Source organism: Kogia breviceps, chromosome 17 (assembly GCF_026419965.1).
Source record: "Kogia breviceps isolate mKogBre1 chromosome 17, mKogBre1 haplotype 1, whole genome shotgun sequence".
NCBI lineage: Eukaryota > Metazoa > Chordata > Mammalia > Artiodactyla > Physeteridae > Kogia > Kogia breviceps.
This window is the reverse complement of record NC_081326.1, coordinates 17,292,897-17,317,794: the sequence shown is the minus strand read 5'-3', so window position 1 is coordinate 17,317,794 and position 24,898 is coordinate 17,292,897. Positions and strand designations below refer to the sequence as shown.

General features: G+C 44.5%; 1 protein-coding gene across 1 annotated transcript in view; it reads left to right on the top strand.

Moving 5' to 3' along the window:
* Positions 1-24,017, top strand: part of JPH1 (junctophilin 1) — a 135,030-nt gene extending 111,013 nt beyond the window's left edge. Inside the window, exon 6 of the mRNA XM_067018154.1 lies at positions 24,004-24,017. The gene's annotated coding sequence lies outside the window, so the exon portion shown is untranslated. The remainder of the gene's footprint in view (positions 1-24,003) is intronic.
* Positions 24,018-24,898: the final 881 nt, after the last annotated feature.

The following is a 24,898-nucleotide window of genomic DNA, read 5'->3' as shown; positions in this document are numbered from 1 at the left end:
TCCGCGGCACGTGGGATCTTCCCGGACCGGGGCTCGAACCCGTGTCCCCTGCATCAGGCAGGCGGACTCTCAACCACTGCACCACCAGGGAAGCCCAGCTGGCTTCTATTAAGCCAGACTTCCAAGGGATATGCAAACATGGAACAATGCTACCCTTCTCTCTAAATTCTGGTCTTGTTTTGAAAAATACACTTATTTTCATAAAAATTATGTTGTTTTTGTTAATGTGTAATGGGCTTACTGTTCTTATTTTTAAATGAATTAATAATAAATGTTTACATTTCCCTGGATTTAGTTTATACTGTAGATGTATGTAGATGTAACCCATATGAACAAAAGGTCTTTGGGGTCCTCAATAATTTATAAGAATATAAGAGTCCCAAGATCAAAAAGCTTGAGAGTAACTGAAGTACGGTCTTTCACATCCTATAAAATGAGTATCAAGTTATCATCTACATTAAAAAAAAATCAAATACACTGATGACAAAAGAGGTTGTGATAACACAGCAGGATCTACATGTTGTCAAAAATCTTGATGGAAAAACAACAACAAAAAAACCAAAAATCAACCTAAGGTCCAAAAGTTTTCAACATCTGAATATTCTGATACCTGACTTTGGAGCTGAGATTTAAAATTTGAATCTAAATGTGTCATTTGGTTTTTAAGAGAACAACTGCCTAGTGTTCCCTCTTCCTGGAATGTCTCCAGTTGTCACAGGCCTCACTTGTTCACTTCATTCCAATCTCTGCTTAGATGACCAAGCCATCCTACCTAAATCAGCAGCCTTCCCCATCTCCTCCATTCCTCCCCATCCCTTAACTTGCCTTATTTTTCTTTATAACAGTTCCCACACCTAACATATACATTTTTTTACTGTGCCATTCACCATCACATGAATTGTAAGCTGTATGAAGGTAGGGGTGTTTACCTTTTTGTTCACACTGCAACCCCAGTACTCAGAGCAGTGCCAGAAAAGTAGCAGGTAGTTGATAAATAACTATTTGAATAAGTGAACAAATGTTTTATGTAAAAGAATAATATAATGGAAGAGCAAAACCAAAAATAAACTAGGTGTTTCAAGCATAAGTTATCCAAACAAATCACCAATATTTAGCAAATACTCAAGTGCCTGGTTGTCACAGAGACAACACAATATGTTTACCACATTTTCTCTCCCTGGTCTCACATTTCCACCTTCCCTTGCAGTTGGGTCTTTGGGACTGAGTTCTGGCCAGTGCTTCTCAATCTCAAATGTCCACACGAATCATCTGGCATTCTTGTTAAGCTGTAGATATGAATTCAGTAGGTCTGGGGCCTGCAATTGTGTATTTCTAACAAGCTCTCAAATGAGGATATGCTTCTACTCTCTGGACCATGCTTTGAAGCCTCTTCTACACCAAGCCCTTAAAACTTGTGTCTTGTAGAAACAATGACACCCCATTAGCAATGAGTACACCTAACACCCAAATCTTGGTTTCTCCAATAAAAGGAACCAGGGCTCCTTGGAGAAATGGCTGATTCTAGGATTGGGGCAGAAAATATGAACCTGAAGGATATTGTTGTACCAAAAAGTAAGGAAGTGCTTACTTATGTCAAAGGGACACAAAAGCCAACTGAAATAGTCCCAATGGCCAAAGCTGGAACAATTTGAGTCACAAAATAAATAAGGAAGTATTGAATTATAACACAAAACATAAAGCAAACATCAAGAGTCCATACTTATAGGACTTCCCTGGTGGCACAGCAGTTAAGAACCCACCTGTCAATGCAGGGGACACGGGTTCGATCCCTGGTCCGGGAAGATCCCACATGCCACAGAGCAACTAAGGCTGTGTGCCACAACTACCGAGCCTGCGCTCTAGAGCCCGTGAGCCACAACTACTGAAGCCCACGTGCCTAGAGCCCGTGCTCTGCAACAAGAGAAGCCACCGCAATGAGAAGCCCGTGCACCGCAACGAAGAGTAGCCCCCCACTCACCGCAACTAGAGAAAGCCCGTGGGCAGCAACGAAGACCCAACGCAGCCAAAAATAAATAAATAAATTTTTAAAAGAGTCCATACTTATATAAATGAAGTACTGAATAAATTAATAAATGGGAAAAAAGAGAGAAGCCTCCTGTGCAGAATTCCAAATAATTTATGTACATACCCCGCGCCCAAGGAGGAGAAGCATTAACCCCCCACTACTTAGGCGTGGGCTGCACATCATAACGCATTCCAGAGTATAGCATGAAAAGGGGGAAAAAGAGTAATTTTATAGTGGAGACACCTGACAAACACTACCTCAGCTAAGTGATCAAGGTCAACATCAAGAGTGATAAATCATGTTGAGTGTATGCAGCCTTGCTATGATGTGATAAAAATGGCATTTTACCTCTGTGGTCTTCCTCCGCAAAAACATATAAAACCAGTCCAACCATAAGAAAAACACCAAATTCCGACGTAGGGGCATTTTACAAAATACATGGCCAGTACTCCTCAAAACTACAAGGTCATCAAAAACAAGGAAAGCCTGAGCAATTGTTGCAACCCAGAGAAGCCTAAGCAAACATGAAAATGAAATGTCATGTGGGATCCTGGAATTTTTTAAACAGGATATTAGGTTTAAAAAAAAAAAAAAATAGGAAATCTGAATATAGACTTTAATTGATGATAATGTATCAATATTCGTTCATTCATTGTAATAAATGTAGTAAAAATAAATAAAACTATACTCATGTAAGATGTTGATAACATGGGAAACTGGGTACAGGGTTTATGGGACCTCTCTGTACCATCTTCTCAATTTTTCTGTAAATCTAAAACTGTTCTAAAAAAATAAAGGCTTTGTAAAATCCCCAGATCTCCCTTTTCCCTTCCAAAACGGATCTGCATGATCCTGAGAGTAAGGGTCGCTTAACTTTTGTCCCCTGGGGACTTCACTTGCCTTCCAATGCCAACCCTGCTCTGAGGCAACCTTTGAGGATGGCTGGTGCAGATCTAACAGCTATAAAATGGAGGAGGGCCACGTGACCGGGTAGGTGTGAAATATACATTAAATGTGTTAAGCCATTGGGATTTTCAAGTTGTTTCTGTAGCACAGCTCAACCTACCCTAACTAAATATAATAATCTATATCAGGGGTCGTAAAGGATGACCCACCGGTCAAATTCATTCTGCAGATTATTGTTTGTCTGGCCTTGTTGCTAAGAATGATTTGTACATTTTTAATGGGAAAAAGAGGAGGAGGAGGAAGGGGGGGTTGCCTCTGGAAGGCAGGGGGAGGGAGAGGAACAGAGACCACGGGTGGCCCAAAAAGCCTAAAATATCTACTATGTAGCCCCTTATAGAAAAATTGTGCTGATTCCTGATCTACACCCTACAGACTATCCTATTAAACAAAATTTATATCTACATAACTGAACTCTTAAAAGAAGTTCCTGTTATCACACAGACCCTGCCAAAAGAGCCCCGAAACCCACGGCGCTCCCTTTATTGCTGAAATCTATTCAGAAAGGAGCTAGACTTTATGAGGTTTCCAGTGATTACAAATGCATATCAGTTATACCTCTCTACAAGAAATGCCTTGAAAAATGAAACATGTTATTAAGCATCTAAAAACACATTTATTAAGTGAACCACATATATTTAATTCTATCCATATTGCAGTCAAAAGATATTTTATTTCACTTTTACTATAGAAATGGGTCCTTTAGGGCTTCCCTGGTGGTGCAGTGGTTAAGAATCCGCCTGCCAATGCAGGGGACACGGGTTCGAGCCATGGTCTGGGAAGATCCCACATGCCATGGAGCAACTAAGCCCGTGCGCCACAACTACTGAGCCTGCGCTCTAGAGTCCACGAGCCACAACTACTGAAACCCACCCTCCTAGAGCCTGTGCTCCACAACGAGAAGCCACTGCAATGAGAAGCCCGCACACCACAAAGAAGAGTAGCCCCCACTCACTGCAACTAGAGAAAGCCCGTGCGCAGCAACAAAGACCCAAGGCAGCCAAAATTAAATAAAAATAAAATAAATTTATTTTTAAAAAAGAGAGAAATGGGCCCTTTAAAAATGATACATTACTAATTTCAAAAAAAGAAATTTCAATCCCCATAAGTCCAAGAAAGAAGGCGCTTCATAGGTGAATGTGGTTGTCTGACAAATTTTCCAGTTAAGCATTCATTCTAAAGAGTATGAAATTAAAGAGAAATGCCCCAATTTGACCATGTTTTCATAATTCTTCACTGTGAGATACTTTAGTCTGTGAAATAAAATCCCAACAAGTTAAAATCAAACTAAGAAAAGAAGAAACTCAAAGTTAATGAGGAAAACAAAAGAAGCTGCATTATGGATCTAAGGGAATCTGAGAATTAGTGCCTACATTTTGATTCAGCAAATTATCAATTACGAAGTTATTAGTTGCGCCCTTACTCTGCACCTTACACTCTACTAAGAGACTCTCCCTTTAGAAACGTGCTTGACTTAAAAGACATACACAAAGTAAAAAGCAAAGCGAGGGCTTCCCTGGTGGCAGAGTGGTTAAGAATCTGCCTGCCAATGCAGGGGACGTGGATTCGAGCCCTAGTCTGGGAAGATCCCACGTGGCGCAGAGCAACTAACCGTGCGCCGCAACTACTAAGCCTGCGCTCTAGAGCCCGGGAGCCTCAACTACTGAGCCCGCGCACCTAGAGCCCGTGCTCCACAGCAAGAGAAGCCACTGCAGTGAGAAGCCCCCACACTGCAAAGAAGATAGTCCCCGCTCACCACAACTAGATAAAAGCCTGCATGCAGCAACGAAGACCCAAAGCAGCCAAAAATTAAATAATAAATATATTTTTTAAAAAGCAAAGCGAGATGAGTTTACATATGTATGTGTGTGTGTGTGTACCTACACACAGTCATGGACAAACAGCCTATGGTTCAAAGCTGGGTTTGTAAGCGATTTAGGGGAGGCTTAGAGTACATTTGTTCATAAAAAAACAATATTGAAAATGCTGGGTAGGTTCTCAGCTGGTCCACAAAAGACAGATTTTGTGCTGTTGGTAGAATCTCAGGTGCTGCATTAGAAATTCTTAATAAAACAATGGCGCAACTTCCTCTAAGATACGGCCCTGGATATGCTGACCCGTGAGCACTGCTGTGCATTCCCATGTTTTGTGCTCTGGTCTGGTTCAGCCAGAGAGCCTTCTCTTATCCTGGGCCCACCCAAAGTTGGCAGGCTTTCAGAGCCCACAGATGTGACCTACACAGAGGCAGATCCAGATTTTGTGGGACCTGCACTTAAAAATCCTGGAAGAAGCCTCTTTATGAAAAATAGTACAAAATCACGAACATATTAGGTATGATCACTATACAAATTGCAGTTTTTAGAAAGCTGGTAAATATCACAAATATCAGAAAATTCAAAAAAACATGTTTTATTAATTAATGCCTAACCCACCTCTATAATATTTTTCCCAAGGTTTCTGGCTACACACACTTTTATGACTAATATTTCCTAAACAAAAAAGAAGAATTCGTTGTTTTCTTTTGCATGGTTGACCAATTTTTTTTTTTTTTTTTTTTTTTTTTTTTTTTTTTTTTTTTTTTTTTACTATTGGTAATTTAGAAAAAACTTTTTGGTTTAACTTTCAAGATTGTTGTCAAATTTAGGAAAACTTTTATCAAGCTTCTTTCTTAATTCCATGGTGAGATTGGGGGGCCTTTCAATTTCCTTATGCAGGGATTGATTCTGTACAATATAATCTTTGAAGTTTGTGGGCCAGTATGTAGGACATCTGCTGGGCTCCACGTAAGACCACTTTTTTCTTCGTATCGCCTGCTTTCTGTCCGGGCTTCTCTGCCTCTGTTGGGTCTCCTGCAGGGACCTGTTCAACCACCTGCCTCACACCCAGCCCTGGAACGTCTGAGGAAGCGCCAGCCTGTGGGGTAACCCTTGGCCAGTGAGGATGGTAAGCGGGGATGCAGGCTGGTAGATAAATCTTCTTCACCTGTTTGTCTCAGGCAGACGATGCTGCATTAAACAGAATGTCTTCACACACAGATTTCCCAAGTTATGCCCAACAAGCACAGGAATTCTGATAAACCATACGGTGTTTAGGGTACATTTATAATTATATATATTGAGTTATTAAGAATATGCCTAACAAAAGTGAACTTTCTATTTTTGACCAAACATCTGTGAAAACTGAATCCTCCACTTCTAATTATTACACATCTGATGACTGAAGAATTTTCCACAGACGAGCTTCTAGCTCCCTATGGAGCTCTGGCTCCACTTTAAACCCTGGTTCCCTCTACACATCCCACGTACTTCCTGGACCGGGGTCCATCCTGTATGTTCATAGGTGGGTAGAACCTCTGGCCCTATCTATGGCTTAAAACCAAGATAGTAGTGTCAGTTTCACCATACTAGGTGTGAGTGAAAAATATTGCCTGCGGTATCAGTAAACAAAGGATGTTGCAGCCATCAAGCCATCACATTACAGCCGCCCTGGAAAGTGAGCCCTGAGGGAACTCAGGATGCAGACGAAGGAGCTATCCACTGCCAAGCCCATCTAGCAGTCAGCCGCTGCAGCCATCCCCGACAGTGCCCCCTGAGGAGACTCAGGATGAGAAAACACAGGATACTGGCCCCAGATAGCTGAGGTGCACATCAAAGGAATGATTTCAGTGAGCCCGGACTCCTGCATCTTCCCATAGAAAAGTGCTAAACTCCTTAAGTTGAGATGTCTGGCTTTCTTTAATTAACAGTAATCTTTTGATGTTCCAACTACCTGGTCTTTGTTGCAAAAGCTCCACATATCGTGGCTCCCCTCCCTTGCCTCTTTGGAGCAGTTCCTCAGAGTGATCTGAGAGTCCTGTCTCCTGGGCTTGAAGTCCTCAGAATGTCTGCCGAATAAAACAACTCTCAACTTTCAGGCTGTGCATTTTTTCTCAGTCGACATAGGTAAGTCAGCAGAGCAGCTGTAAACCACACAAACACATCCCATTAAACTAATCTACATGAATCCCCAACTCAACTTCCCCTTAGCCAGATCCCAAGAATGCACACAGCCCCTCAAAAGTCACCTGACTCGAGGGGACACGAGATCCAGAAGCCAGAGTAAAAAGTCAGCGGTCATAACGAACTGCAGTTAAAATATCTGTTTTTGCAAATTTTACAACATATGACCATGTAAGTACATCTCTAGGGCCCTCCGAGGGCCTCGGAGGGGGTCCATGTAGAAGAGGGTCTTGAAGCTTAAGTTTCAATAGCCTCATGGCAAATCCACCTCTGGGCAAAGGTTGCCTCCAAAATCAAACATTCCTGTGGTATAGCATGGCCTCTGGAGCCACACTGCCCTGGGATAGCATCCTAGCTCCACAACTTAGTAGCTGTAAGATCTTGGGCAAAGTTCTTAACCTTCATGATTCACTTCGCTCTCCTGTAAGATGGAGAACACGAGAGCCCTACGTCATAGTGTTGGGAGGATTCCATGACCATTGCATTAAGTATTCAATAGATATCGGCTATTACCTCTCTTTTTAATGACAGGGGTGTAAAGGCAGCAACTTATCTTTCATTGTGAAGGAAATAATGCTGCCCTGCCCCCGCCCATCATTTAGCAGGTAAGCTCCAAATTCTCAGTTTGCATTTGGAAGGGGCCTCTTCAAACCCCTCATCTTGCCATTGAAATCAGTAATCCCATTTCAGTGACATCTCCATAAGCAATTCTGGCCTTCAGAGAATAGTCACTAAAGAGCTTTTCAAAGATCCAGGGCCCCCTGTCAGCTGTTTCCTTTCTCAAGGTACTGCAAAGGGAAGGTCCCCTGTGCCTTCCGGAGGGGGGCCTAATTACCTGGTGGTTGACAGATTGATTACACAGGATAAGTTCACTCCAGGGTTCCTCACTCTTTGAATTCCTTCCTCTACCTGCTTACAAAAGAGTTGTAGCTCATCAGTTTCATTTGATGGGAGCTGCTATTGAAACCAGCTTTTTTTGGTCAACTAATCAAGCTAAAAATTGAAATGATTCTCAGCTGCTGAAACTTGTATGCTGATTCCAGGATCTCCCATAAACCCACCCTTATCAATGAGCTCAGTCTGATTTTGCATTGGATTTCTCCCCCTTTGGTTAGGAAGCATCTCATCAGAGTTCATTTCTACATATATTCTCCAGGATTTTGATGATAGAAGTTAACAAAGTCCTCTAATTCTTTGTTACGGATGTCTCCCCTTCCTGGCTTAACTTTTGTTGTCAGCCTCCTGGAGCATGCTTGGGTCTGACTCTGGTTACAGATTTAGAGACAAAGATAGGTGGGGTGGAGGACGGTAAATGGCTGAGAGCTGACAAGAATTGGCTTCGCATCGGGAGGGAATTGCATTTCAACAAGGGTCTGTCCCCTTCCTCCACAACACAGGTAACTGGGCTGCTTTTACCAATAAGGAAGTCTCACTGGGGGTCTGGGATTCCAGCTACCTCCTGAGTCCATCAGATCCTCTTCCACTTCCTCATTCTAATTCTTACTGTAACACAATGTTTTTCCAGTTTGGTTGGTTGCAAGCAGAATTTTTTAAACAGAATAGAACAAAAAACAGCAGAACACTCTGCATACAATAAAGGTAAATACCGTTTCATGACACCTTTGTTTCAGTTGTATTGAGGCGAGGGTGGGGGTGGGGGTGTGTGTGCGCACACGCCCGCGCTGGATCACGATATAAAATATATTTTTTATAAGGGCTGTAGCCAAAAACATTTGAAAGCCACTTGTGGAAGAGACTTGACAAAGCTGTAGCTTCAACTAATGTAATTCAGCAACTTAAACTTTGAATTTGGTTTTGGGCGACCTCAACCATTTAGTTTCAGGTGGTAAGAGATTTTTTTTTTAGTGAGGTCCTTTCAAGTTAAGGGGGTGCCATCTTCCGCTAAGGGTGTATACATTTGGGCTTATTGTTTGTTCTCTTTCTTTAGGTCTTCTAGTGCTGTTAGAAGAAACCATTTCACCCACTACTCTGCAGTTCTCATGACATCATACTGTACTGTGTCCGTAGTAATGGGATTCCCCAAATCTTGCCTTCAATGAGTGCTTCATTTCAGGTGACAAGGGACAACAATTCAATAGGTATTTGCCACTTCACATCAAGGATTGTCAGAATCCCATGACTAATACGGATGGAATTTTCACTGCCCTAACTCCCAACTTTAGCTTTTCTCATCTGAGGATCTGTCTGCATCACACTCCTCATTCCTTATTTCTCTTTCAATTGATTTCAAGCAAAAATGAAAAAACCAAAAACACAAAAAACAAAACTCTGAATAACTTGAGAGGAAAATAAATATACACTGGAAAATACTGAGTGCCTGCAATGCTAGAGAATATTGGTAAATGGGCTGAAACTAAATGCAGTTTCTGGATTCCGTGCCAAGGTTACCACCTTAAAAACATTTCTCAATAGTCTCTGTATCTTCATCTCTTTCCATTAGAATCCGAAATCCTAGGCAGGAGCATTAGATTGGCTGAGCATGGTCACACGGCTGCATCTTTATTTTGGGGACGTGAAAGAATTCCTGTGGTTTATAAGAGGTGAAGGAAGGCCCTGCCCAGCACGAAGATGCAATCTTTGGCCGATCCTCAAGAACATAGAGGAGGTCTGGATGTAGGGTATCAACAAATGTCAAATGTCTGCCCAAGCTTTTGCCTCACTCTTCTGCAACTCTACGGGGTTTTGTCCCTCTTTCGTACTGAGCTATGAGCTACTCTAGAAATTATCTTGCTTTCCTTTGTATGCCACACACTATGTAGCACAGTGCCTGGATTAAAGTAGGTGATTCAAGGGACTTCCCTGGTGACGCAGTGGTTGGGACCCTGCGTTCCCAGTGCAGGGGGCCCGGGTTCGATCCCCGGTCAGGGAACTAGATCCCACATGCATGACGCAGCTAAGAGTTCACATGCCACAGTTAAGGAGCCCGTGAGCCGCAACTAAGGAGCATGCCTGCCACAACCAAGACCTGGCACAATCAAATAAATACTTTTTTTTAAAAAAAAAGAGTTAACAAAAAATAAATAAATTTTTGAAAAAGTTAACGGAACTTTTTTTAATTAAAAAAAATAAAGTAGGTGATCAAGCAAAGTGTTCAGTTATCGTGTTTGTTTTCTCTTGAATAAGAGAACTTGTAGAGCTCTTGACAACCAGAGTCAAGCTGACATACTAAACTAACACAAACAAAAACAAGATCAAGAATAGTTAAATCTCCCTGGACCCAGCAGCAGGGTCACACGGAATCCATAAGGGACAAAACCCCAGGTAGCTAAGACTAGCATCCACCCCAGGCTGGGCTGCACAAAGGAAAAGGATGCAAGAAGAGGTGCCGAGAAACTGTGGTTAAGCAAATCTGTGGTTAAGTCAGGATCAAAGTCTAGAATCTAGAAATTCAACTGCTTTTTAAAATCTTATCCTGTATTATTTTTTAAATAAAAATTCCCACTGAATTACTGCATTTTTTTCAACTGCACCAAAAGGGGTCTAGGCTAGTGTAGATACCACAGTGAGGCTCCCTGAGGGATCGGTGAAGCTGAGTGGCTCCGTGGAGATCTCAAGAAGGGCCAGCTGAGCTAGAAGGACTAGGAGGTCAATGAGGGTTGATGGGGAGCCCAGATGATTCTTTTTCCCTTGGGATCACTGACCCGGGCGGGGCGGCGGGGGGGGGGGGGGGGGGGGGGTTGGAAGGAAGAGGAAAAAGATCCAGGGAGAGAGGCAAGAAAGTGAAGTCAGTGGGGATGGAGAGAGTGGTGGTCACAGTTGGAGATGAACTGGAGGGACAGACACCAGGACAGCCATCTCCAAGAGAAAGAAATGTGCCTCCGTTGAAGGTCATGTTCTAAACTGAACTGTGGGAAACAGACCAAACAATGGGTAGCATAGTGAAACTGTAGGATTAGACAATCCACAATTGGGATGCCTAACTCCTAAAGGACAGATGTCTGCAAACTCCCCCCGTGTGCTTAAACATTTATGGTTCCTTTTAGATATGTCAGAATTAGTCTCACTAATAATCGGAACATTTCCTTTGTCTCACCTCCTCTCGGTTCTGGATGTTCCTATGAGGTAGAAAATATGAGCCCAGTTATTCAGAGACAGGGATTTGGGATACTGAGAAGGTGGCCTGGCCAGAGTCACACTGCAAACCCTTAGGGCATCCAAGTTTAGAAGTCAGGCTGCAGCCACTGCTTCCTGGTTTGTTGACGAAGATACATGAATGATAGCTTTTTATAGATGTTATGACTCCTTCATAAGTACCAGTCATTTTAAATTCAAAGAACCTTTCTAATTTCAGTCATCCACTGGATGCCTTGGACGTTCTTGCTGGAAAGTTAGTATCTCTTGGTGGATGGCCTTCACACCAGACTATTACATCTATTAATAGTCATTTTGGATCTGTCTCTGGCCAAAGGCAAGTAAATGTGCCAAGTTTAATTTGCAATATGCAGAGATGGGTACATCTGCAAACTAAAATATTTTAAGTTTTTTACGTCTCAAACTTTCACCCAAATAAGAGAATTTTGAATAACACCAGTGACCTGCTACTTCTTAGCCTTTAGGTTTCATTACAATTTTACTGAATCTAGAAAAGAGGCCCTAAATAAGCCAGGTGGCTAGAGATATCAGAGTATGAGTTAACATCAAAGATCTTTTGACTTGCAGTAGAATTTGCTATTTGTCGGGCTTCGGGGGAAGCTTAAAAACTTCTGCGAATTGAATCGTGTCTTGAAGAGGAGCAGCTTAAATCAATGTTTATAGTGTTTCTTTACACGTGTGAATCTGATCGTCTGAATCACCAATATTTTCTAGCCAGGTTCCCCTTATGATTGTTATGGGCTTGACGTTATTTTATACTATTGACATTTCCCAGGCCTATTTTAACCTGAAACATGCGTCTTCCTCCAATTATAGGCAGAGCCTATAACTTAAACTTCTTTTTATTTCTCTAAAATATCTGGTCCAGTACCTTGCATTAAGCGGGTGCTTGATAAATATCTGACCATTGATTGAACCAGCAGAACCTGGAAATGTGGAGGAGATGACAAGCAATGGAAGAGGTGAGCAGAGCTGCAAGCCCAGCCCCCAGAGGTTTCCAGGGACATCGGTCACGAGTCATCAGTCACCCCAGAGAGGGTGACACCCGCTCCTCATTTGAAGATTGGGGCTTGTCTCCCACCCCTTCTAATTTCGTCTGAGAAATCTGGCCACTCTACGATTTGTCCTGCTCACCCCTCCTCCCGACTCTTCTCTGTCCCACTCCCGGGCTAACAGGATAGCAAAGTCACTGAAAGGAAATACACACATACAGTTGTCATGTGTGCAGTCGGCTCACTCTCAGAAAAGGCAGGCCAAGTCCAAAGGGGTGCACACTGTAGAGACCCAAGTCACTGATGCTCCTTTCTGAACTGGGGCTTGGACAAGAAAAACCTGAGTCCGGTCCTCCAAGGATGTCTCTGATTGTGATTCATAATAAGAAATGTATATTGGGTCTTCATCCCCATTTCTGGCACAGAACTCCTGAAACCCTTGGAACTGGTCTTTTGTTATGTCAGTGAGGTGACTTCTGGAAAGCTCCTAAGCTCCTAAGGTTGGGGGCATCGATGGGGAGTCAACCACACACGATTCGTAGTTGGAACCTTCGATCCCATCCCACTGACCTCTGGGGAGAGGAAAGAGGCTAAAGATTGAGCTTAATCACCAATGGCCAGTGATTAATCAACCATGCCTATGTAATGAAGCCTCCATAAAAAAAACCCAAAAAGGATGGGGTTCTTCTGGGTTGGTGAACATGTGGAGATCTGGAGAAGAGTGGTGGGCTCAGAGAGGGCATGTAAGCTCCATGCCCTTGCCCTATGCAACTCTTCCATTTGGCTCTTCCTGAGTTATATCACTTCATAATACACCATTAATCTAGTAAGATGTTTCTCTGAGTTCTTTGAGCCGCTCTAGAAAATTAATTGAACCTAAGGATGGGGTCATGGAAACCTCCGATCGATAGCCCGTAGGTCAGAAGCACAGTTGACAACCTGGACTTGTGATTGTTGTCTGAAGGGGCAGGTGGGGCGGCGGGGTGCCGTCTCTTTGGGGACCGAGCCCTTAACCTGTGGGATCTGATGCTATCTCCAGGTTGACAGTGTCAGGATTGAGCTGACTTGTAAGACAGCCAGCTGGTATCAGAGAATTGCTTGGATGTACGAGGAACCCCCCCACCCATCACCACCACGTTGGAATTAGATGCAGAATCGTTAATGTCCTAAAAGCTAAAGGCTGGTCCCATATTTGGCCTGATTTATAAAAGATCTGAAGAACACCTTAGTTTCAAGACCAACCCTAGATTTAATTCCAACACAGAGCTGGACCAGTGAACTTAGTCTGGTCTAATAGTCCCAGCTGAACTCAGAATTAATCAATTTAAAATATTTGCTCAGGAGTTACACTGTCCAAGACATGAATGAGGTGTATACAAAGATGAGACAGGCTCACAGACACACTCAGTATACTGTCTAGCGGAGGCGATAAAAAAACATTCCTGACAAATTATAAAACAACCTAAAATGTGGTAAATGCCGTAGAAGAGAGACACAAGGAAAGTGCTGTGAGAATTCTAAAGAAGTGAGATTTTCTTCTATGGGGACACCCATCAGGGCAAGTTTCAAGCCAACGTAGTACAGACATAGTTGGGTTTGGGTCTGGGCCAGGGCTAGACAGGTGTGAAGGGACATAGCGAGAGATGGGGTTGAAAAGGGATCTTATGGGACTTTAAATTACTAAAGGGGCCTTAGGGGACCTTACATTCTTGATCAAGGAACTGTGGGTTTCCTCCAGGGGAAAGAAGGAGGCATTCTAGGTTTATAAGCAGAGGCGTTGAACTGATCCTGAAGAGATTAATCCAGCAGCAAGAAACAGAAAGGCCCAGCTTGAGGAAAAAGTCGACACAGACATAGCTAAGACGCTGCTGGTCATGGGATGAGGGAGTGTGTGCAGGAAAGGTAACCCCAGGTCTGGCTCTGCTTGAAGCTGCGGAAGAAGCTACAGCACCCTGGGGCTCTGAGCTGGGATGCACGAGTTAGGGCAGTGTCTTGACTTCAAGACTGAACACAAGTGGAGATCAGAGGACAGAGGGGCAGATACCGCACTGAGACGAGCAGAAATATAATTTCAAGAGAGTATAGTGAACAGTGCCAACTCCGGGCTTTTCTAAAATATTTCTAAGACCCTTATAACCAGGAAAGGATATGGAAAACATGTATTTTTTTTAATAAAATATTTTTTCTTAACCCAAGTATACTTCTAGTTTGCCTGTTACCATCCTTTTTGATATCATTGCCAAGGTAGAGGAAGTTTAAATTTGCAACTAATCTTCAGATCTCCTTTCTTTCTATCATCCTGTCAGCCCAAACCAATGGACAACTCCCACGTGTTTTCAGGACAGGTCTGTGGATGAAGAAAAGTCGACTGCCACGTCAGAAAACAAAGGATGTCGGGCCATCAAGCCATCAGCCAACGCAGCGCCCCCAACTGCGCACCCTGAGGGGATTCGGGATAGGAAAAAATACAAAAAACGCGATACTGGGCCAAGATAGCTGGGGTGCACATCAAAGGAATGATTTCAATGAACCCGGACTCTTGCATCTTCCCACAAATAGAAAAATGCTAAATTCCTTGAGATGTCTGGTTTTTCTTTCTTCTTTTTTTCTTTTATTTATTTTATTTTTGACTGTGTTGGGGCCTCACTGCTGCGCAGAGGCTTTCTCTAGTTGCTGCGAGCGGGGGCTACCCTTCGCTGTGGCATGCGGGCTTCTCATTGCAATGGCTTCTGTTGCAGAGCACGGGCTCTAGGAGCGCAGGCTCAGTCACTGTGGCTTGTGGACTTCTAGAGCGCAGGCTCAGTCGTTGTGGCGCACGGGCTTAGTTCCTTTGCGGCATGTGGGATCTTCCTGGACCAGGGATCGAACCCACGTCCCCTCCATTGGCAGGCGGATTCTTAACCACTGCGCCACCAGGGAAGCCCTGGCTTGTCTTTAATTAACAACGATCTTTTGATGTTCCAACTACCTAGTTGCAAAAACCCCTATATATCCTGGCTCCCCCCTTCCCTCTTCGGAGCAGTCCCTCAGAGCTATCTGAGAGACTCTCTTCCGGGCTTATGTCCTCAGGACGTCCTCCAAATAAAATATAATTCTCAATTTTTAGGTTGTGCATTTTTTTTTTTCAATCAACAGGACGAAATCAGTGTTGCCTTCGTATTTCACTTATTAAAGTTGAAACTTTATTTTTTAAATGTCTACTATGTTTTCCCAGTATTTCTAAAGAAACTGTATTTGGGAGGGAAGTTTTCATTATCTCTAGGTGTCTATTCCTCCCCTCAGGTTTACAGGCTATTTGAAATGTGCATGTTTTTCACTTCCCTCACCAAGTGGGTGAGGGCCTTCTTCCTCTTCATTGGCCTCATATTATTCCTCAGATACTATGTGATGTTTATAAGAGTCTTCAATACTTCTTGTTCTTTTTTTCTTTCGTGCAGATCAATCCTGTTTTTTCACTAAGGGCCAAAAGAAACTCCAGGCTAAGAACTCTGGTAGCTGGTATCTCTATAGCAGTTAAGAGAAGCTAAGAATTCTGGATTTGTTGCTTTGTTTTGGCTGTTAACATTTACCAAGCCAAATACACAAAGCCAAGTGAAAAAAGAGGTTTGTTTATGGATTTCGGGCCTAAAGGAAGCAAGCCTCACTGATACATTGTCCATGGGTTCATCTAAGAGCAGCTGCTATAACCTGAGAAAATGTTTTGGATGTTGAATTTCTACCGGATAGTTGTCACCCCGTTACTTCCTTGCCCACTGGGCTATTGACTGGTGATAAATCCCCAGGACTTCTCCTTTCAGAAACTCTTTTTGTCTATCTTATCCCCTCTCCTCTTCTCCTGATAAAATTACAAGCATAGATGTATACATGAATAGCTACTGTCTTCCTATGTGCAGGTAACTCCGCTGTCAATCACCGTTACCTGTAGACATGACCCTCTTAACCCCACTCTGCATTTTGGAAACTCCAGTTCCCTGCAAAGTTTTCCTCTATCCCTGTACCAGTCTGTGTCTTGGAGTGATCAAGAACAACCCCTCACAGCCATCGCCCCCCTCCCCTGCTCAGGCAGCGCTGGTGCCCTCTGCTTTTGAGGTGTGCGTTGCACTCAAACGCGAGAGGGTCCCTCCATGTTGGGACCAGAGGGTCCCACTGGCCTGGCATCAATGCCAAAGGGATAGACCTGAAGGACAGCAGAATATGCCACCCAAAGTATGACGGCAGGAGTTCAGGACACGCCTCCCCCCAATATACTGCCTCTGTATATCTATTATTTTGTGCCATAGGCATTTGAAAACCAGCAAACGCAGGGGAAAGCTTTCTCTGAATTCCCTTGACCTGCCTAAAGACAGATCCTCTAAGAGGAACTCGAATGTCATAAATCCTCTCCACAGGAGTTTCACCAACCAGGGAGCACTGACCTTTATCACAGGGGAGGAGACTAGAAGTTGACACCACACTCAAACTTTGTCACAAACTGTCATGCATCACGTGTATCCTTCTAAGGGCCCGTTCACCTTTCCTAAGTTATTTACTCTCCCCTGAGAGACCGATATCCCTCCTCCCTTTCCCCCATTAAGATGGTGCTGATATTACGCTAATCACTTCACAGTATGTGCGTGTCAAATCATTACACTGCACCCCTTAAACTTGTACTGTGCTGTCCATCAATCATATCGCAATAAAACTGGAAGAAAAAATAATAAAATTTAAAACTTTTTCAAGATGGTGTTGAATCCTGAATTCTCAGGCACCTCACAAGTTACTCACTTCTTCCCAAGTAGTCCCTTGCATACCCCAGGTATACAAGTCAACAAACATCTGCGTAGTTTTCTCTTGTTAATCTCTCTTTAATTACAGGGGTCTCAGCTAGGCACTCAGAAGGACAGAGAGAAAATGAGCTTTCCTCCCCTACATACCAAAGCCACGGTGTTGTGACAGAAACCAACGTAGCTGACACTGGATGCTACTTCCGCCCCCATCTGAGGGCAAGGGCATTGGTACCTGGACCAAGGGCATCCTTTCCCCATTGCTTCCAAAGCTTTTGATGCCCCTCTTTGCCACTGGCGCAGCCTTCGTCTCCTCTCCCTGCTCCTGCTGCCCTTGTGGAAGAAATCGGTGGCGCTGGGCGCCGCCACCAGAACTGGAGAACCCACTGGCGTGCAGGAGGCCCCCAAATGCCAAAGCTCTGACAGCGCAGTCACTCTGCAGGTGCAGATGCCTCTCTCTGGCTTTGTTCTTCTGTTGCCTCTATTATTCTCCCAGCCTCTCAAAACAATGCTGCCTTGTACTCCCAATGTTTCAAAGAGAGTTTGTGCAGAAACAGCTCTTCCTTTGTTATTCAAATCTCTCTCCCCACCCCCTACCCAGGAATTAAGGGCTTCCCTTCTCTTCCGCACCTGAGGTGTAACTAATTGACCACAGCCTGCCGCCTGCCTCAATCTCTCCTCCCCTAGATGATTTATTTCCAAAGAGGTTCAGCTCCTCAGGCCGACAGACACCTTCTTCCAACGTGCCCTGACCTTTCTGAATCCTGAGGAGAGATTCTCCTCATCTCAAGCTGCTCTCCGTGCCTCCCAACCTTCTTCACTCACAAGACAAGGGAAGGGGTTCCAGGGAAATGACCTGCAAATTTGCAGGAGCGTGCAAGAAGGGAAAGTGATTTTTCATTCTCTGGGTGGGCATCAGCTGAGCTGAAGTGGCAGCTGAACCACTTACTTCTTCCCGCAGAGAGAAACAGGACCGGATAAACTGGGGGAAGAGCTTCACGTGAGGTCCTCAGCATTCGGAAACACACCCAAACTTAGCCAAATCGGCTTCCGCCCAGCAATTCCTGAAGTTGAGAGGGTTGGAGGTGTTACCCGCAACAACAGGATGAGATGGAATCACTGTGAAGTTAGTGAGCCTGGAAAAAGGACGGGGGGGGGGGGCCCTCCACCCCACCCCGGATGCCTGCAAGTCTTCAAGGGGTGAGGAAGAGGGAGAACAGAAGCCCTGGAAATGTGCCCGAGGACATGGACGAGGGGATGTCCCATTTGGAAAAATGCTTAGGTTTGTGGACCACCGTCAGGGACCAAGGAGAGGCACAGCTGGCCCCTCAGCACCGGAGGGGGGTGGGATGCAACTGAACTTGGCAGCCACCACCCTAGTTGATTGAAGGCACGGGCAGCACAGGAAGGCAATTGGGCCAGAGTAAGACCAGGGCTGCCTCCCTCCTCACGCAGCCTCTCCCTGTGGAAGGTGACCCCAGCCATCACGCTATGCCTCCTCCCCACTGTATGGGAGTAGCTAGAGCCTGGAACAGCAAGGGCACGGGGAGGCCCTGGAAACAGACCCGTGGCTCACTCACACACACGTGTACACACACGTACATGCACACACATATATGCACACGTGTACACACACATACATGCACACATACCCCTCCAACGTACGGGATTCAGAGGAAAGATGGAAAGGTGGACCCACCCCTCCCCCTTCTCCAAGTCCCCTCAACCAAAGCCTGGATGGGGGGGGGGCAGAGATTCAAACTGTCGATAAGACGGAGCTTTAAATTAGATTAGGCTGTCCTGAGTTTAAATAACTGAAAATGACTGGGAAGCTATCAGATCTGCCCAAGACGTATTTATGGGTTCTGTACCAGGGAGAAGCAGAGATCCAACCTCGCACAGTGGCGGCAGTGACTGGAAGAAAAGACACCTGCACCCGCCCAGCTCACAGCGCTCAATAAACAAGTTACACGTGCGAGACCCTCTCTTAAACACACCTGAAATCGAACACCTTTCTTTGAATCTTCTTTCCGGGGCTTAAAGTTGTTGCACAAGGCTGAGATTAGAAGGAAATACAGTAAAATTTTCAGGAATTTTTTTTTTTTTAAGTCTCGACTTGGGGCTTCCCCGGTGGCGAAGTGGTTAAGAATCCACCTGCCAATACAGGGGACACGGGTTCAAGCCCTGGTCCGGGAGGATCCCACGTGCCGCGGGGCAACCAAGCCCGTGCGCCACAACTACTGAGCCTGCGCTCTAGAGCCCGTGCTCCGCAACAGGAGAAGCCACCGCAACGAGAAGGCTGCACACCGCAACGAAGATTAGCACCCTCTCGCCACAACTAGAGAAAGCCCGCGCGCAGCAACGAAGACCCAACGCAGCCAAAAATAAAAACAAAAACAAACAAAAAGTCTCAAATTGATTTGGCTACCTTTTATATCCACAAATTACCCCAAGATGGTATTTCGCCCTTGCCATCATCTCTGTACCTTCTACGTGGAAGCTGTGGCTGTGTTGGGATAAAAACTATGCATATGGAGAAAATATAAATAGTGCAAAGTATTCTTGTTCCTTCGTCCTCCCACTTTAACCACTGCTCCTGCCTCTGCCTCAAAAACACACTTGGAAAGAATCAAGCCTTCCAATAACAGTTACTAAGATTACCTAGACATAAGGAAAAAGAGTTACCCTGATAATCATGAGTGACCACATCAATCTTCCTAGGTTACTATCTAGGGAGATTCTGTGAGTCTAAATTTGTACGAGAAAGAGCATTTGCCACAGAATTTTTTTAAATAAAGGATTTTTCGGGCTTCCCTGGTGGCGCAGTGGTTGAGAGTCTGCCTGCCGATGCAGGAGACACGGGTTCGTGCCCTGGTCTGGGAGGATCCCACATGCCGCGGAGCAGCTGGGCCCGTGAGCCACGGCCACTGAGCCTGCGCATCCGGAGCCTGTGCTCCGCAACGGGAGAGGCCACAGCAGTGAGAGGCCCGCGTACCGCAAAAAAAAAAAAGGATTTTTATTTAATGATGTACTTATGTGTAAAAGTTACAAAGACTTAAGTCAGAACTCCTTACTCTTCTTTTTTACCCATGGCATTTATCACCTTTTAAAAAATCACTTTATACTGAGGTATAATTGACATACAAAAGCAGTCTATATTTAATGTGTACAGTTTGATGAGTTTGGAGATAAGTCTACACCCATGCAACCATCACCACAATAAAAGCCATAGGTTTCTCCATCATAAAAAAATTTTTTAAATGAACAAAAAAGACACTTGGAACATCTAGTCAGCGATGAATAGACCTCTATTCATTGAAATATTGTCTTGCAGCATGATCTGCTTGATCAACTTAAGATACAAATGAAGTCGCATCACACTTATTACTCTAATTAACCCCCCAAAGCCCCCATCTATCTTTTTTCCACCCCAGGAACTCCCTCTTCTCTGAGATTCCCAAGAATCCAGGGATTTACTTAATCGGAAGGGAGTGAGTCTAGATAGAAAGTGAGAAATGCAGTCCCCACTGGGCCCATGCTCCTGCCCACCACAAGGTGTCGCTGTTGAAGACTGGTCCTGCACAGTCCGGTGCCCACAACGGTTTACCAGGGCAGTGATGCTCTGCCTGAACGGGGAGCTCCCTATAACCTTGCTTTAGGGCTGCTCTCTTACTTCAGACTCACACGCTAAGGCACTGTCCTCCAGAGCCAGAGTCAAGCCAGTGGGCTTCCAGCCTCACCCACACATGCCCCAGCCTTCTCTCAAAATCCTGTGAGCCTCTGTGATGAGCAGGGCACCTAATGCAAACTGGTCCACCAAGACTCCGAGAGCTCTACCAACTGAGTGGCCTTGTTAAGCCAAACAAAAGATTCTGTTACACTCTTCAGAAAGGTCCTGCATTAAGCATAATAGAGAGCTTCACTCAAATGACCCTTTTCTGAACAAAGATCTACTCCTAAATTGTTTGCTGTAGCCACCTACAGAGTGAATTACTGAGAATTTCTCTTGCTAAAACTACTTTTACCAGACACCCTGTTTTGCACTTCAACTCTTGATTAATAAAGTTGGTACCACTGGGGAACTTCTGGAGGGATACTGAGCTTTAAGTCTGAAGTGACAGTCATATTCTTCCTTGACTGAACAAAATGGTAATTTGGTGCCATATTGGTGAATTGTAACCTGATATGCCAGTGCCCTCTAGATACACTCTCCCCCTTCTTTGTGCCTGGAAATCCTTTTCCTCAGTTCACAGTTGGGCTTGGCCAAGGAGGGGCACCCGTCAGAGGTAAGAAGTGACTACCGCAGACCCCTTCCTCCAGTTGGGTGGTCCTATCCATGTAGCTCCTTCTCTGCTTCTGGTGCCATGGCTTCCGGTTCTTGCTAACCCCCTGGGCACCGCACTAGTCCTTGTTGTTTTCCCTAATCCTGCCCATGCCTTGAAAAACGTCCCTTTGCTAGATTATCTTCACATTTCCAAGTTTGCAGGTGCCATCTGTTTCCTTCTGGAACCGGGACTGATATATCAGGAGTAAGAGGAGAAAACGGTCTCGGTTATTTAAGCAAACCAAGCTTCTGATTACTGCCACTTTGTATACAAAACACTCTCCCATGGCCGGCCAGATTCAAGAGGACCAACCACAGCTATATCCCTAGGCCTGAACTTCAAAGGGGCCCCTCTCCTAATACCAACGTTGTTCTTGTGGAACCTCAGAGTGAATTATTTCTGCCAAGCAACAGTCGGCATCTCAGAGCTAGTGGCAAATTGATTTTCAATGAATTGGCCTTTCGGCATATTGAAGATTATTTTGGCAAGTTGGTTTTTGGTAGAGTGACTTGCTTCCACACTCAATACTCCTGCACCTCGCATGTGCATCTCCTTGCTGTTTTGGTTTCAACTTAATGTCTCTCCCAATACATTGTAGGATCATGTGCTACCCATCTTTGTGTTTTCCCCAGCCCTCTCCCAGGACCCAATACAGTGTTTTGCACAAATAGCTACTCCGTAAATGTTTGTGAAAGAAAATGAATGAAAAGAAAAAAGATACAGTGAAATACTGAAGCAAAGACAGAATCCATCAGAGATGTACAAACCGTTACACATGGACAGAGAGTGTTTCTATCTGCCTGTGAAACAGTCTCTGAGAGAGAATGGAAGGGGCAGGGCAGGAAAGGGATAGAAGGAAGGTTTCAGAAGAGAAAGGAAGGAAAAGAAGAAGGGAAGGGAAGATTAAGAAGAAAAGGAAGAGAAAGAAAAATATCCTTTCATAAATCTAACTTAAGTAAAAAAAAATATGCATATATACATATCTCTGTATAATCATTGACATACATGGGCAAGCTCACACCTGAAAGGATTCTGTCGCTAAGACATCTTGATTATCTCTAATAAAGCCTTTCTTAAAAATCATTAGTAATGACATAAAGAATGCCCAACACGTAGTTTGGATTTAACAGGATTTTCCAATTTTGATGCTCAAACTCTATACAGATTATTTTCACTCTCCCCAGAAAAAAAACCTCTCTTGAAATGTAAAACTCAAACGAGAAGTCTGACCAGGATCCAAACATGAATATGGTGGATCTGTCTCTGATTTCTAAAATAGGACCAGAGAAATGACTTTCCCGGCAGTATTTTTAGCAGTGGGGGGGAAGGCGTCCCCTGTACTGCTTCCTGGCAGGCTTGCAGTCTGCCACTCCGGAGCCTGTCCCCTGAATCCTCCTGTCACTCCGACTTCTGCACCAGTCAGCATCTGCACTCCTGCCTTGGAGCCCACGAAGACATCCGTGCAGCTTACTGGGGTTCCTGTGTAGGGCCTTAACTATACTTACACCCCTACATCCCTATCGATACTTTTGAGCTTTGAGCTTTTTTCGGCTGGCAATAAGATACTGGAATGTCCCCCCTGGGCAGAAACAGTTCCGAGCAAACAACAAAGGCCTGGAAAACAGGACATGTCTGAGACATGCCCTAACCGCGAGCAAACAAGTATGGCGGGGGATAAGACCTCGAGCAAACAAGTATGGCGGGTGATAAGAATGATTAAGCCAAAGAGTTTAAAGGTCGCCCCAGCCAACCATAACTCATGTGACTCAACCCCCCACCACAAAAACACGAAAATGTAAAGTAGGCATCCGACAGCTAACCAATCAAGGAACTAGAGCCAAGACCCCACGCCGGTAAATGTAAAGTAGGCATCCGACAGCCAACCAATCAAGGAACTAGAGCCAAGTCCCCACTCCGGTCCGGAACAAACAAACCAATGAGAAAAAAACCCTTGATATATCCACACTTTGCATAATGAAAAATGAAAGCTATAAAATGTATGTGATTCCGCTTGGGGGGGGTTCCTCTTCGGCCTCCTGCGTGAGGACCAAGGAACCCCGGTGCACCGGCTCCTAATAAACCTCTTGCGTGTTGCAGCGACTCTCGACTCTTGGCGGTTCTTGGGCGAGCTGGGATCCCTCGTAGACCGTTCAGGTCTAACACCTGTGCCTGAAGTGGGGACACTTAAGACAGCAACCCCTTGACAGCCGTGCTGAGAAAAAAAGAATCCGTTTATCACCAGGTACAAAGCTCCAGGAACAGCCCAACTTAAAGAGAAGCTAATTCACGCTCTATATAGATTTCTTTGGTCCCTGGAGAAGCAGATGAAATTCTCCTCTTTCTGCGGTCAGGAAAAGGGAGGCTCGGAGAGGTGAAATAACATGCCCAGTTCCCCAGCTAGTTAATAGTCAAAGCAATACTTAATGAATAACCAGCATTTGTATCCTGTGAACTGTTTCTCATGCCCTTCTGCACAAGGAGCCTCACCGCAAACCCAAAAGGTAGACTGAATGGGTATCATATTCCCATACCACAGACTGGAAAACTGAGGTTCAGAGAAGAAAAATAAATTCTCTAAGCTGGCACATCTGGAAAGGCTGAGCTCGTGACTTGACTTCCTTGAGCTGGTACAGCTGTGCTGCCCCCTGACTTTGACTCCACAGTCAGCACGCTCAGGAGAATGACTATTCTGCATTGTGTGTCAAGGAAGGAAAAGCCAGGACAGCCTGGTGAAGATGTCAGAGCAGTAAAACAGTGAGTGAATGGGATCTCTACATCTAGATGATCCCTAGATAACTGAGTGGCTCATCTTCCGGGGAGGTGAAGGGAGCTGGGGTGGGAGGAGAATAATAGACAGCACGTGGCATTCGACTTGTAGAAACCTCTTACTTGCAAAGCATGATTCAGGCAATCTGGGTGAACATGTGTCCCATTTCTCCGGGACAGTCGCAATCTAGGCTGCTGTCCTGGAATAACTAGGCATGGTGCCTTCTTTTATTCTCAAAAGCATCCTGGCTTGCACAATAAATCATATAGTCACCCTACATACATAAGTTTGTACTTCATAATGTTCTAAAGCCAAACGCTTCTCCCGCCCTCTTTGACACTCCAAAACGTAACTGCAGCACCCATTTTAATCAAACAGGTGCATCACGATACCTGAACGTCAGGAACCCACGAGGGCAGAGGCCAGACTGCGTGTGGAATTTGCACTTTCTCAATACTTTTCAAGTTGGTGAACAAAACGGCAAATCATATTTTTTCCCAGGTGCACTGTAGTCAAAGCTCCCTAGAAATTTTCTCAAAGCAATGTCATTGCTAGGAGACAGCAAAAAATATCTTGCTGCTGGAGCTCTGTTGCTATAATAATGAGACTAAATTTGGAGTAAAAGAAGCATTCACTTTTTAAGAATCACACATACACAAAATATAATCCAAGAGAATACTTTAAATTTTTAAATCCTAAAAAAAAAAAAAGAAAGAAAGAAAAGAAAAAAATACTAAGTGTCATTTTCTCTAGCATTACAACTACATGAGACAAGCTGATCAGAGCGGTTGAAATGCTTGGACATTTTAAAATCAGCGCATAAGTTTATAGTTTCCTATGCAGCCTTTCTGTCTTCCAATTCCCTTTAAAAGGACCAACAGTAAAAGCCAGAAGTCTTTCCAAGCCCCTGGGCTGCACCCCAGGACAGCACATCGCATACTTTCCTGCATC